Source organism: Diceros bicornis, chromosome 26, assembly GCF_020826845.1.
Source record: "Diceros bicornis minor isolate mBicDic1 chromosome 26, mDicBic1.mat.cur, whole genome shotgun sequence".
Taxonomy (NCBI): domain Eukaryota; kingdom Metazoa; phylum Chordata; class Mammalia; order Perissodactyla; family Rhinocerotidae; genus Diceros; species Diceros bicornis.
Genome location: NC_080765.1, coordinates 31,140,354 through 31,156,119, shown reverse-complemented (window position 1 = coordinate 31,156,119; position 15,766 = coordinate 31,140,354). Strand labels below are relative to the sequence as shown.

The following is a 15,766-nucleotide window of genomic DNA, read 5'->3' as shown; positions in this document are numbered from 1 at the left end:
CATTTCTCCAAAGAAGATATACAGATGGCCAACAGACACATGAAAAGATGTTCAAACTCATTAACTATCAGGGAAATGCAAATCAAAACTACAATGAGATATCACCTCACGCCCGTCAGGCTATAATTAACAAGACAGTAAACAACATGTGTTGGAGAGGATGTGGAGAGAAGGGAACTCTCATACACTGCTGGTGGGAGTGCAAACTGGTGCAGCCACTATGGAAAACAGTATGCAGATTCCTCAAAAAATCAAGGATAGAACTACCATACGATCCAGCTATTCCACTGCTGGGTATTTATCCAAAGAACTTGAAAACACCAATGCGTAAAGATACATGCACCCCTGTGTTCATTGCAGCGTTATTCACAATAGCCCAGACTTGGAAGCAACGTAAGTGCCCATCAAGGGACGAATGGATAAAGAAGATGTGGTATATATACACAATGGAATACTACTCAGCCATAAGAAACGATGAAGTCCAACCATTTGTGACAACATGGAGGGACATTGAGGGTATTATGCAAAGTGAAATAAGTCAGAGGGAGAAGGTCAAATACCGTATGATTTCCTTCATTAAGTAGTAGATAATAACAACAATAAACAAACACATAGAGACAGAGATTGGATTGGTGGTTACCAGAGGGGAAGGGGGGAGGGAGGAGGGCGAAAGGGATAATTCGGCACATGTGTGTGGTGATGGGTTGTAATTAGTATTTGGGTGGTGAACATGATGCAATCTATGCAGAAATAGAAGTATAATGATGTACACCTGAAATTTATACAATGTTATAAACCAATGTTACTGCAATAAACAAAAATTTTTTTTAAAAAAACAGCTCAGATCGAAGATGTTTCATGGCTTGAAAGAGCAAATGGCAAGACCTAGTATAAGTTTGGGATTGGCACAGGCATTTACTTAAATGACAATAGTGAGACAAAGAACCAAAAAGTAAGAGTATTGCTGTCCAAGAAGGAAGATGACAATAGAGGCTGTTCCTTCTAGGTAGAAAGAAATTAAGGTAATTTTATAGTAACCAAACTTCCTCAGCCAGGACTGGCTTGAGTATAAGGCACTGAAATTGAAATAGATTGACACTGTGTTAAGATGGAACCCCATGAATTATGCTTACCTTTGCTGACGACAGAATAAACATTCTCAGCAAAAAATAAATTTGATTCTGAATTATGATATCAGTTGAAACACACAGAACTGTCTATCATGGTTAGAAACGCTATTATCCATATATATCCATAAAAGTTGACTAAGGATAGTAATATTCTATAAATAACAAAGAAACAGGTATTATTTCCTATAAAATGAACAAACTAGGAAATGGTTTCTAACATTTTTATTTTCACACTAACATGAAGAGATTTTACTAAAACCAACCATGTGAAAGAACCCATGATTTAGAAATAATTAGCATTGCTCTATGATAGTATGAAAGGTCCAACTCAAATCTAAAACAAATCTAGGTTTTAAAATTTGAGGTTAAAGCCCAGAATTCACCTAGTACATAGTAGGTGTAAGAAATATTTATTGAATAAACATTTCACTATTCTTCTTACTGTAATATGTCTGAAATGTACTTTATCCTAAAATCAGGCACAAGAGATAAACAATAGTTTATGATTCTATCTACCTTTCTTCTGGTTGTGCTTCCTGTCTTACCTTACATATTTTCATAATTCTAACAGATTCATGTTGAGAGCTCAGACTTATTTTTCTGCATTTCTTGCTACCAATGAAAAAGTTCATTGTTCCAGACTGAAAAGTTTGTGCTAAATATACATAGGTATATTAACAAAGAATAGGAGATACTCTTTGTTTTCAATTAAAAAGTACATTGCTTAGCCCTACAAAGTTTTCATTAACCAAATGTATGTACATTACAATTAGGAGAGAATTTTGAAAGATATAACTAGAATACAAATGTTCTTCAATAAACATAAGGGTGTTTTTCCCCTGACTGATTTTTTGGCTTATTTCTCTACTTTCAAGGAACAAGAGCTCATTTTCTGGATACTAAAAATGATAGCTCAGTGATTGATGTGATCCAAGGCATTTCTTAGAGCTCTGTAAGGGAAAGTATGTAAACCACGCCAGCAAGTCCCATTATATTCCTACACATAATAATAATATTATAAAATTACACATGTCCACATATTGAAATCAAGCTTCTTGTTCTCAATCTCTAATACATGAATGTGCAAAATACAAGAAATTAATAATGTAAAAACTACACGGTAGAGTGCAAAGCACAAGGTTTTGAAATCAGTTGTCTCCAGGTTTGAATTTCAGCTTTGCCAATTTTATCAGCTGTGTTCACAAACAAGTTACTCTACCTAAGAGGCTTTTCCTCCAACACTCTCCCTCTCTCTCTGTCTCTGTTTCATCTCTGTCTCTCTCTCTCATCTAGCACATACCCAACATATAAGGTACTCATTAATTGTTAGTTATTATTATTGTGTCCAATATGTAAAAAGATATGAGCCGATATTGAGTAGTATTACAAAAATCATGAAAGAAAGAGAATGCTTTTTCTTTTACTAAGATAAAGCCTTCTACAAACTGAGGATTTTGGCTCTCCATTCATATGTTCATTGAGTCGGTGTTTGTGACTAGTGTGTCCCAGCACAAGTGTTGGTGAGTCTATGCCAGAGCAGCCTAAATCAAAACAGACAAAGGCAGTGCCACACTTGCAGTGAAAGTCTAATAAATATTTGCTGCATTGAGACCTAATAATAAAAGCTAACATTTCTAGAGTTTATTTTGTGCCAGGAGTCATTTCAAGTACTTTGTATATTTTAATTCATTTAATCCTCATAATAATTTCATTACTTAGGTACTATTTTTATTCTCATTTTTCAGATGAGGAAACTGAGACACAGAGAGGTTGAGGAACTTACCCAGGGTCACACAGCTAGTAAGAGGGGAGCCAGACTCCTCCCCAGCAGACTCCATACTCTTAATCTATCTACTATTCTGCTTCTCTGAGGGGTGGGGGATGTGGAAGAATCACAGACCTATCTAAACAGTTATTAAAGAGAAAGGGCACTTGTTCATTCTTTTCTCCTTTCATTTATTCAACTCCTCAAAAAGAAAGCCACAGAGAAGACAGCCTGGAAAAGTGAAAATGCCATGCTTATCTTTCATTCCTACACCCAACAGTTAAAGTGTTAAAGTGACTTAGCCAAATAAAGAACAGATTCCAATGAGCTATTATATTTCTACCCCAACAATTTATACGTGTCACTTCTCTAGAAATTAAAAATAAATGTAAAACAACTTCAGATTTCCACTTTATAATGATTTTTTAATGAGACCAACAGAAATTCATATGTTAGCGTGAGGGTTTGAGAAAAAGGATTGTTGAAATCTTTTGGCCATGCTTCTCTTGAAATTTAATAGCCAAGAGAGACTGGGAGAAAATATTTGCTGAACATATATCCAACAAAGGACTTGTATCTTGAATCTATAAAGAACTCTTACAATTCAATAATATGAAGACAAACAACTCAATTAAAAAACAGTCAAGGGCCAGCCCCGTGGCTTAGCAGTTAAGTGCGTGGGCTCCGTTGCCAGCGGCCCAGTTCGGATCCCGGGTGCGCACCGACGCACTGTTTCTCCACGTCCCACATACAGCAACTAGAAGGATGTGCAGCTATGACACACAACTATCTACCGGGGCTTTGGGGGAAAAATAAATAAATAAAAATTTTTAAAAAATCAGTCAAGATTATACTCTCAGGGATCATTTCTACAGTTTGTTACTAGAGAGGTCCCTCTGAACGTATAGAGCTCCTGAAACCATGAGGAGGAGGCACAGTGTTCTCTCCTGAGCGTGAAGCCGGCTCTTGGTGTTGCTTCTGCAATCGCCATTTGCCACTGATGATCGTTCTTCTCTTCCTCTGGGAGAGCAAGAGGAGGAGGATGCTGTCTGAGTGGAAAAAATAAATAAATAAACAGACAAAAAATAAAAAAAACAGTCAAAAGATTTGAACAAATAATTTACCAAAAAGATATATTGATGGCAAATAAGCACGTGAAAATATGCTCAACATCATTAGCAGTCATTAGGAAAATGCAAATCAAAACCACAATAAGATACTACTACACGTGTACTAGCATGGCTACAACTAAAGACTGGTCATCAGCATTGGTGAGAAGGCAGAGCAACTGGAACACGTATACACTACCGGGAGGGATGTAAAACGGTTCAACCACTTTGGAAAACAGTTTGGCAGTGTCTTTAAAAGTTAAACACACACCTACCATGCAATCCAGCCATTCCACTCACAGGTATTTACCCAAGAGAAAGAAAAGCATATGTCCATACACAGACACAAATGTCCATAGCAGCTTTATTTGTAATAGCCCAAAACTGGAAAGAACCCAAATGCCCATTAAAAATTGAGCAGATAAATAAATTATGGCATAACCATACAATGGAATACTATTTGGCAATAAAAAGGAATGAAATATTGATACTCACAACATGACTGAAGAATCCAGACCAAAACATAGTACACATTGTATTATTCCATTTATGTAAAAATCTAAAAAATGCAAACTAATCCATAGTGACAGTAAGCAGGGTGGTTACCTAGGAATGACGGAAGGTGGGGAAGGGCTAGAGGGAAGGACTACAAAGGGGCACAAGGAAATTCTGGGGTGTGATGAAAATGTTAACTATCTTGATTGTGGTGGTGGTTCCATGGTGCACACATATGTCAAAATGTACCAAGTTGTATAGTTTAAATATGTGCAGTTTATGGGCCGGCCCCGTGGCTTGGCAGTTGAGTGCGCGCACCGCTGCTGGCGGCCCGGGTTCAGATCCCGGGCACGCACTGATGCACCGTTTCTCTGGCCATGCTGAGGCCGCGCCCCACATACAGCAACTAGAAGGATGTGCAACTATGATGTACAACTATCTACTAGGGCTTTGGGGGAAAAATTAAATAAATAAAATTATATGTGCAGTTTATTGAGGGTCAATCATACCTCAATAAAACTGTAACCAAAAAACTACCTTTCTTTCTACTCTTATGTTTTTTCCAAGTATTTAATAAAACATGAAACACAAGAACAGGAGCCCGTATTAAAACCTGTTAAGGATAGTTTGTAGTAGAAAACTACCAGAAATAGCCTAAGAGCCATCAATAAAGTTTAATTACGGAACACTGATATAATTCAACCTAACACAGCTATTTTAAAAAAGTAGATTTAGGGTCTGGCACAGTGGTGTATCAGTTAAGTTTGCACGCTCCGCTTCAGCGGCCTGGGGTTCGCAGGTTCAGATCCTACACGCAGACTGATGCACCGCTTGTCAAGCCATGCTGTGGCGGCGTCCCACATAAAGTAGAGGAAGATGGGCACAGATGTTAGCCCAGGGCCAGTCTTCCTCAGCAAAAAGAGGAGGATTGACAATGGATGTTAGCTCAGGGCCAATCTTCCTCACCAAAAAAAAAAAGTAGACTTATATATGACAGGGAAATATCCATAACCTGTTAAGTTTAAAAAGCAGGAGACAGAAAATTCATGGATGATCTCATTTTATTTTTTAAATTATATGTATAGTTTTGCTTTGAAAACCTCAGTAAGTGAAATCCAGGGACAATAAGAAAGGAGTAGTAGTTTTTATTTAAGCGATTTGTTAGTGTATGAATTTTTACAGCAAATATGTATTATTTTTGTAATAAAAAATAAAGAAATAAAGAAGTTGTTATCATTTGTTCAGAAGCGTAATAGGCCTTCTTCACTCCATCAGAATTCAACCATCTGGGGACTTCTACCCAGAACATGGCTACAAACTAAGAGGAAGCAAAAAAACATCTAGGGGACCCGCCACAATAAGATCGCTAAATCTATGCACTTAGTAAAGCTCATGTACTTACCTCATAATTGCTCCCCAGGTCTTCACTAAAAATCTACCATCTAAATACTTCGGAATAAATTTAACAAAAGAAGGGCAAAATGTATCCTCCAAAAACTACAAAACATTATTGAAAGAAATTTTTAAAGATCTAAATAGATGGAAAACATTCCATGTTCATATATCAGAAGATTTAACATAGCGAAGATGTTCTACAGATCTCATTCTACAGATTCGATTCAGTCCCTATCAGTGTCCCAGCTGTCTTCTTTGTAGACACTGACAAGCTGATTCTAAAATTCCCATGGGAATGCAAGGGACCCAGAATTGCCAAAACAATTTTGAAAAAGAAGAACAAAGTAGTAGGGCTCACTCTTCCCAATTTCATCAAAAAAGTGAAAAGATAGCCCACAGAATAGGAGAAAAAATTTGCAAATAATGTAGCTGAAAACAGACTGTATCAAAAATATATGAAGAATTATTACAACTCAACAATAAAAAGACAACCCAATTAAAAACTAGGCAAAAGAGCTGAATAGATATCTTTCCAAAGAATATACACAAACGGCTAATAGCATATGAAAAGATGCTCAACATCACTAGCCGTCAGGAAAATGCAAATCAAAACCATAATGAGATGCTCTTCACACACACTAGGATGGCTATAAGCAAAAAGACAGATAATAGCAAGTGTTGGTAAAGATTTGGAGAAACTGGAACCCTGGTACACTACTTGTGGTTACAATGGTGCAGCCACTTTGGTAAATAGTCTATCAGTATCTCAAAATGTGAAATATAGAGTTACTATACAACACAGCTACTCCATCCTAGGTATTTGCCAAAAAGAAATGAAAATATATGTCCGTGCAAAAACTTGTATGTTAATGTTCACAGCAGCACTACTCGTTAATAGCCAAAAAGTGGAAACAACCCAAATGTTCCCCAACTGATGAATGGATAAACAAAATGTGGTATATCCATACAATGGAATATTATTTGGTTGTAAAAATGAACAAAGTACTGATACATGCTACAACATGGATGAACCTTAAAAACGTTATATTAAGTGAAAGAAGCCAGTCACAAAAGACACATTATATGATTCCATTCATACGAAAGTCCAGAATAGGGAATTTTATAAAAAGAGAAAGTAGCAATGGTTGCTTAGGGCTGGGGGAAGGAGGATAGGTAAATACTGGGGTGATAGCCAAAGGGTATGGGATTTTTTTGAGGTGATGAACATGTCCTAAAATTGACTGTGATGATGGTTGCACATATCCATAAATATACTAAAAACCACTGAATTATACACTTTAAATGGGTGAATTGTATGATATGTCAGTTACAATCAGGCACCACATAATGACATTTCAGTCAACAATGGACCACATACACAACAGTGGTCCCATAAGATTAGTACCATATAGCCCAGGTGTATAGTAGGCTGTACCATGTAGGTTTCTGGAAGTACACTCTATGATGTTCCTACGAAGATAAAATTGCCTAACGATGCATTTCTCAGAACATATCCCCATCATTAAGCTACTCATGACTGTATATCTCAAGCTGTTAAAAAAAAAAAACTTTTTTTATTTTAATTTTTTACATATGAGTTTAACAAATTTTTTTTTTTACCTGGAGAAGAGGAGATATTATAGATTAAAAGTAAGAAGATATACATAGCCTAGAGTCTGATAATAACAGGCAGAGACGGGAACCCAACTTCCCATTCTGGGTCATTGAACATAGCAGCAAAAAGCTTGACAAACCTCAAATTGCCCTGAAAGGAGAGCATTATTTTATTAATGCACACACAGTACTTGGAACTATACTGATAAGCCAAAAATGATATTCTATTTGGTATCCTCTACTAAATAAACCACATAAACAGAGTACATTTTAGAGACAGAATCTTAAAGTACACAGCTCTAAGGGAAGATGCCTCTGCGCCTCCCTTTTCTCATCTGTAAGGATGACAGTCTTTCCCTCATAGGTGGTTGTGAGGATTACATGAGATAATGTGTACAACGCCCTTGACATAGTCCATGGCACATGGTAAATACTCAATAAATGTGAGTTATCATTATTATGGTATACAGTAACAAAACTATAACAAAGGCCTTGACCTAATGGAAAGGTAAATTCTATCCTGTATCTTTGCTTAAGAAAGTGTGGCAACACAAAACATTTTAGAACTATTTCTGTCCCACATGGTTTAAATATTTTTGAAAGATGGTAAACAGTAAAAATTCATCTATCTAGAATGACTTATGTTCTGAAGAGTATACATAACAGATTTTACTTATTGTTTAATTATGAAAATAGGGAAAAGCCATATCATAGGCAGGTTAAGTCATATTTTTGGAGAATATATTTAAGTTTAGGGGAACAATTTGATTCATTAACTCTCCAAATGGTGCAATAAACAGCAGGTCGATATATTTTTCGAAGGAGGACATGCTCTCTACAATAATGGTCATGACCATGGAATTTTAATAATGCTCTGGAATTCCAGGATTCAGTCTTTTAGCCAAGTGTTTTGATACCTGGCTTCACCAATTCTTGATCAAGTTAATTCTTCTTGCTCGTAACAGTCACAGGAATCTTAAATGCCCAGATAAAGCAAAACTACATGCTCCCAGGAAGTCATTTATTTTCTTCCATAGCTCTGCTGAGGCTTAAATGAGAAAGCTCAGGGGAACAAAATTCAAAAGCTAAAATGTTTAAAATATCACATTGTTCGGCTCTCATTGGTTTCTCCTTCCTTTTTTCCTTTCATCTCTTGTATCCATTATGTTTCTACTGAATCTCATATAATGTCTGAGGCTATGAATCTTCGGATTTCTTAATAAATGTGAGTCATTTTTTCAAATTACTGATACAATCAGGTTTTTAATTCCTTGGCCAGGTAAGAGCTAAATCTTTAATCCCTGTAGGAAGATACATGAAGAATCATCATGTTATTGGATAATTACCCAGGTTCTTTATTTGTCATATAAGAGGGGCCAAATAAAACTGGAACGCCAGGTTTATGGCAAGGAAAGGGGTTTTATTTCGGGTGATGTCAGCCGGGAGATGAGAGCTCTCAAATTTGTCCCATCTCACCCAAAGTTGGGAGGCAAGGGGTTTTAAAGGTTGTGAGGAATGCAGCTGCTTGTAGGGAGGGGGAGCCTGTGGCCTTATTGGTCAGCATTTTCCCACCAGCTTGCCTTTGGCCTTGTGAGGCTGCTTGTAGGGAGGAGGATGGCAGATAAGGGAATTACAGGTGGGTGTCCTTCAATTGTCTCTGTCTCTGTGGTGGATGGTGGATTGTGGCACCAGGAAGCCAAGGAGTTGAGGCCTGAGAAGCTTTAGCTTCTTGATATCAGTTTCCCTGTAACAAACCTCAAAAACTGGTAATTAGCCAAAACATCAGTGTGAGCCCAGTTTGAGGCCATCTGGGCGTTTAAAGATTTGTAAAACAACCAATATCTGTATGTAAATGTAACTTAGAGAAACAGGGAAAGAGCATGAGTGCTTTTGGTTTTAACCCCATATATTCTGGGTTTAATGTAGGGGAACTGATATCAGGGCTGGTATCAATCACACACATGTGGGCAAATAAAGCCTGCCCTGTCCATGATGCTCCTTATGGAAGAAGGAAGAACATCCTCAGGAACAAGATTATCTGCAAAGATCATCATGAAGTTTTTGAAGAAGGTTAAATGGAAGACTTGGATGAAATTCATTATTAGAAAAAGGCGAAAGTTTTCCTGGGTCAGGACTTGTCTCATCAATGAGACAACAGAGGTCCAGGGGAGATCCTGTTGACTTTCTGAGAAAAGGTTTTCCCCGGGGCTTCTTTGAGGTTCAAAGCAACCCATGTGATACGTGACAGCACAAAGGCTAGCAGCAGCAAGAATGACAATGACAACAGCAACAGCCTGAAAATTGAGCAAACTTTCCATGTTATCACAGATGAGGCCACAGAAAAGGATAGTGGTAGATTTTACCGGTGATGCCACTTGATTAATTTTATAAGCTGAAGCCGACTCTTGTGTCTAGTGAAAATGTCTGCAAACAGTGCACACGGGGCTTGCTGGCAAAGGTAAGCATGCTATTAAAAGCACATAATGATACCACCAGGTGAAGTCCACTAAGCCAGTCACCTTCATGGTAGTATTTCCCAGAGGACCAAGAAAGCAGGAAGGCTACTGCGTATAAACAGGCACCATACAAAACAGAACTACGACAACTGGAACAGCAGGCGGCCTTAGAGTTGTGAAAATACTGACAGGTCATTACGAGCATTGCAGATCATTAAAATTATCTAGAAGAAAAAAAAACACACAGGATTATTTTAGTGTAGTTTATACTGATGAAAATGACCTCTGAATTTTTACTTAATGTGAAATAGCCAAAGCTGATCAGTAAAAAAAAAAGCTCATTGGTTTCAGAACCAGCAGGGGGCGTTACATGCTGAAACATTACTAATAACAACAGCTAATACTCCCCAAAAAGCCAACGTGCATTCGCTTTGTGTTTAGGCATTGTACAAGTGTTCACGTAAATTATTTCATTAAACCCTTCAAACAATCCCATGAAGCAGGTACTACTCTTATCCCTACTTTACAAATGAGGAAGCTGAGGGCCAGAGAAGTTAAGCAACTTACATAGCTAATAAATGAGGAGCCAGGGTCTGAGCCAAGGCAGACGGAAAGCGCCCAGAGTCTGCGCTTTCAGCCATCATGCCAGACCGCCTCCCCACCAGGCACACAGGCCAGTCCTCTGCAAAGAGCAATAGCCTGTGCATCTACCACGGCATAGCTGTACATAATTTCCTTAGGAAAGATTAAAATGTCAATGTTTGCTATCTCAAAATGGTAAAACTACTTATTAGATCAAGTATGTTGTTGTTGGTAATAAATGAGTAACATTATAAAATATAACAGTGTTTTTGTTTTTGTTTTTGTTTTTTGGTGAAGATCAGCCCTGAGCTAAGATCCATTGCCAATCCGGTTTTTTTGCTGAAGAAGATCAGCCCTGGGCTAACATCCATGCCCATCTTTCTCTATTTTATATGGGACGCCTCCACAGCATGGCTTGACAAGTGGTGCGTCCATGCGCGCCCTGGATCCAAACCTGTGACCCCGGGGCTGCTGAATCAGAGTATGCACACTTAACCGCTGCGCCAGTGGGCCAGCCCCCATAACAGTTTTTAAGACCATGAACTTGATCCATCCTGACCATCTAATTGGTAGTGAATTATGGTACAAGTTGTGAATACTCATGTGACTTTTCAAAACACAGAATATCTTAAAAGTAATTCTAATTGTTCCACATAAGTGAATTTTCCAAATAACCAAATTTTCCAGATAACCAAAGCTTACTCTTTAAACTCTAAAGCTTTTATATTTTAAGTTGCAATTTTTTAAAAATCTCTCTTTGCCCTCAAACAAAGGATCTTGGACATGGATAACGTTTTTTTCTTTTTTTTTTTTTTGTGAGGAAGATCAGCCCTGAGCTAACATCCATGCCAATCCTCCACTTTTTGCTGAGGAAGACCGGCCCTGAGCTAACATCTATTGCCAATCCTCCTCCTTTTTTTTTCCCCTTTTTCTCCCCAAAGCCCCAGTAGATAGTTGCATGTCATAGTTGCACATCCTGCTAGTTGCTGTATGTGGGATGCCGCCTCATCATGGCCCGACAAGCAGTGAGTCCGTGTGCGCCCGGGATCCGAACCCGGGCCACCAGTAGCGGAGCACACGCACTTAACTGCCAAGCCACAGGGCCGGCCCCCGATAACCTTTTCTTGATAACTCTTTCAGCTGCGTGAAGAATCAGCTCTTTGGAAAATAATAATGATGCACAACTATGAGGAAGGGGTACTCTGTTCTAGATGAAAGGACAATAAGGGCTTGAAAAGGCCACGTCTGAAATCTTGTACATGTAAAAAAAAGTTTCACATAGTAGAAACTGAAGACAGAATTTAGCATTTCAGTCTCTAATGTTACCATAGAATATGCCCAAGCAATGGGTTTGATACTTATAAGTGTCATTTTCCATGCAAAGGAATTCTTCTTTTTGTTAGAAAAAAAAAAAAGGAAAATGATTAATATTCACTGTTTGCATACAATAGCTGATGGGTGGCCAAATTCCACCGGAGACTAGTTAATTTTAGTTAAATAAGAGTCTAAAACCACTAGCTGTGAATATGTAACCAGATTAACACTTTACTTTGTTACTCATACACTCAATATTTTTTGAAATGTTGCTGGGAACCCTAATTTGCATCGAGTATGACCCTACTTGAATACATTTTTAATATCTCTTTTAACTTACAAAAGTGCGATTTATCCAAGAGTTTGGACATGCTTAACTACGGGCCAGGGAGATGTGTTTATGGCATTGTTATCCTCCCTACTTGGAAGAGTGCAACAGAAAAGGAACAACAAGGTGATATCCTTTAGCTAAAGTCACAGAGAAGGAATGAAGTGAGCCCTTCATCTTAGCATAAAGTTGTCCACTCAGTAGTACAGGTTTGCACTGGATGATTTAGTCTTGATCCTCTCCTGACAGACTATGTAACTTTGGCCCCAAAAACATACCTAAGATAGATCTGGAAATAACACATTCTGGTCCTTGCTCTGATGTAGATGTCCCTCTTAAATCTGGCCTATTGTCTTACTCTTTCAGTGACTTGATTTCCCCAACTGAAAACAGGGAAAGGTTAACCAAGCAAGAGGTAGGTATAGATCATCTTCCTTTTAATCTTGACTATGGTTTTAACATAACACCATGATTTTCCTGTTTCATCCCTGCCTTACTGGAATATTTGTCCAGGTCTCCACAATTTTACTGAATCAGAAAACAGACAAATATTCAGATAACTGGAGAGATGTTACTTGCTTAAATAATTCTTGGGAATTAAGCAGGTACCTCAGTCTGTATTACCCAATTTCTTAGGGAAGGAGAGGGCAAGTTAGAAGTGGGGGAGGGAGCATTTGGCTCAAATGATCAAATTACCTAAGTCCCTGAGTTTCACTTTGCATCTAGTAGATACATGATTCTAATTCTATGGAAAGTAGGACCCTGGAATTATCAAAAGCAGTTATTAAACACATAGGCAGATCAAGCATTGTCTGTCGACGGAATAAAGAATATTTTGCCCATCCGTGTACTAGTATTCTCAAAATGTTTGTAGATTCTGCTTAATGATAAAATATAAATCTGAATTTTTTTTTTTTGTCACTACGCAGCACTCAAACACTTGAGGAATACAAGTACTATTACGTAGAGGCCAGCCAACATTTTTGGCTTTAAAGGTAATTCTCAGATTTGAACAAGCTGGGAATGACTGGTGAAGCCCTCATTCTAGGGAGTTCCTTTTGCCATAAGAAGCAAGATAGAGGCTAAAGGTCACTGGGATTCTAAGAGGGCCCAAAACAAGGGAGTCAGTAGAACCAAAAGCCAAGGTACAAATTTAGCCCACCAAAATCTACTCACTCTTCTTTTTCTTAGTTTTATTTCAGGCATGCTAAAACAAGAAGGATGCCATACCTTCTGAACTGATCTATCATTAAGTCAGAAGGCAGGTATTTATAAACTTAGAATTTTACAAAGAGTCATAAACTCGCTGAGCTGAGCTCAATTGTTTTTAACCCCTGGGAAAGGTTCACCATGAGCTAACATCTGTTGTCAATCTTCCTCTTTTTCTTTTTTTTCCTCCCCAAAGCCCCAGTACATAGTTGTATATTCTAGTTGTAAGTCCTTCTAGTTCTTCTGTGTGAGCCACTGCCACAGCATGGCTACTGACAGATGAGTGGTGTGGTTCCGCACCTGGGAACCCAACACAGGCTGCCAAAGCTGAGCCCACCCAGCTTTAACCACCAAGCCATTAGGGCTGGCTCTCACTGAGTCGAGCTCAAATTTCTAAAAAGAATTTGAGTTAAGCACCCAGCCTGTCTGAAACATGTGAATATAAGGTTTTAATAACATTATGAAAAACTCTATAGCCTGAACTTCTCTTTGTGTATGTATACTCAGAGGAGGAAGTAAAATCTTCCTTATTTCCATCTGCGAAGGGAACTATCAATATTTTGCTTTAGATTATTTTCATCATAGTAATACTTATTTCAATAAGTATCAAACTGAAAATCAACAACTACAATTTTTTCAAAGCCACCACCACTATCTAAAAACTCTCCTGGGGCTGGCCCGGTGGTTTAGCGATTAAGCTCGTGCACTCCACTACTGGTGGCCCAGGGTTCGGATCCCGGGCGCGCACCGACACACCACTTCTCCTGCCATGCTGAGGCCGCATCCCACATACAGCCACTAGGAGGATGTGCAACTATGACATACAACTATCTACTGGGGCTTTGGGGGAAAAAAAGGAGGAGGATTGGCAATAGATGTTAGCTCAGAGCTGGTCTTCCTCAGCAAAAAAAAAGAGGAGGATTAGCACAGATGTTAGCTCAGGGCTGATCTTCCTCACAAAAAATAAATAAATAAATAAATAAATAAATAAATAAATAAATAAAACTCTCCTTACCTGATTTTACTATGGCAACAAAACACAAAAGATCGAGAACATTATATCTTTACAAGCAGGGGCAAAGGACTTCTGAAACTGGTTCTTCTTTATCACAAAATGTTTTATACAGAAGAGTTTGAAACTAGCAAAATGGTGTCGTGGTTAGGCTGGGCAGGTTCACTAAACACCAGTGAATTATTAAATGAAAAACAGGAAACCCTCCTTTTAGAATCAACTTGGGTTGTTATTCATTAACCTACTACTAAACCAAATAATACCAATGTTGCTGAAGAAGCTGTTTATGATTGCTTCTAAGGTATGACTAAGACTCTCAAAGAATGATCAAGACCTCTCCAAAGCAGGGCTTCTAGCACTGAAAGCTAACATGTCTTTTTCAACGCAATTTTTGTTCAAGATTTTTCCAGGGAAAAAAAAAGCTTCCCCAAATAGTGTCCTTAAAAAGAACCCACTAACAACAATAGGCTTAAAGCCTGTTTTGTTTTGTTTTTTGACATTTTAAACTATCAATAACTTTAATTCTCCAGATCTTTCTCTCTCTCTCTTTTTTTTTTTTTTTTTGAGAATGTTAACGTTTCAATACACTTTCCCATCTGATTTGGAATCAAAATGAGCTATTTAACATCCTTATAACTATGGCATCAGAAAAGAGTACATATTTTTATATATATAATTAAATGAGCTATTTGCCATGGAGAAAAAAGCCAGCACTTTCAATCTTGCGGATCAGCAACTATGGAAGATGAAGTCTCTTAAAGGTCAGATGCATGATTCTAACCCTTCATCTTCCACAAATCGACATCAACAAATCCTAAATCCCATCATTTCTCCTTCCAAACAGCTCTATCTGTAGTGACTTATTTTTAAATTAAGACAGTTGGTTTTAAGTTGTTTTTTCTTTTGGCTCTGGACTAATATCTCTACCTGAATATTGACAACTAGGGCAGTAGAGGCTTTATAGGGGACCTAGCTTTCTTCTTTTTTAACCTAGCAATAAAATGTAGATCAGTAACATTTTGTCTTTTAGTATACCTGGATTCGGAAGAAAGGGATTCTTGAGTTTACCATTCCTCTTTCATTATGATTATTACTTTCTAACACCTTTATTCCTTCTACATTTCTTGGCTGGCATTCTACTATAAAAGAGAGCACTGCTGTCTTCTATTAGCTGTACCTTTACCTTTACATCAAGGTTGAGAACACTGACGTTGTGGTTTGTCACTATTTAAGAGTTTCCCGGCTTTGTCTGCATGATGATGGTAAAAGCTGCAACCCACGAACAGTGGTTACCGTCATGTCTGTGGGGAGAAGCGTTCACTGCTCTGCCGGCCATCAAGGGCTAGCGCTGCGTTCA

General features: G+C 38.0%; 1 non-coding gene across 1 annotated transcript; it reads left to right on the top strand.

Moving 5' to 3' along the window:
• The first annotated feature begins 3,739 nt into the window (after positions 1–3,739).
• LOC131423006 (small nucleolar RNA U3) lies at positions 3,740–3,953 on the top strand. Its single transcript, XR_009224180.1, has one exon. It is a non-coding gene; the product is annotated as a small nucleolar RNA U3 (small nucleolar RNA).
• Positions 3,954–15,766: the final 11,813 nt, after the last annotated feature.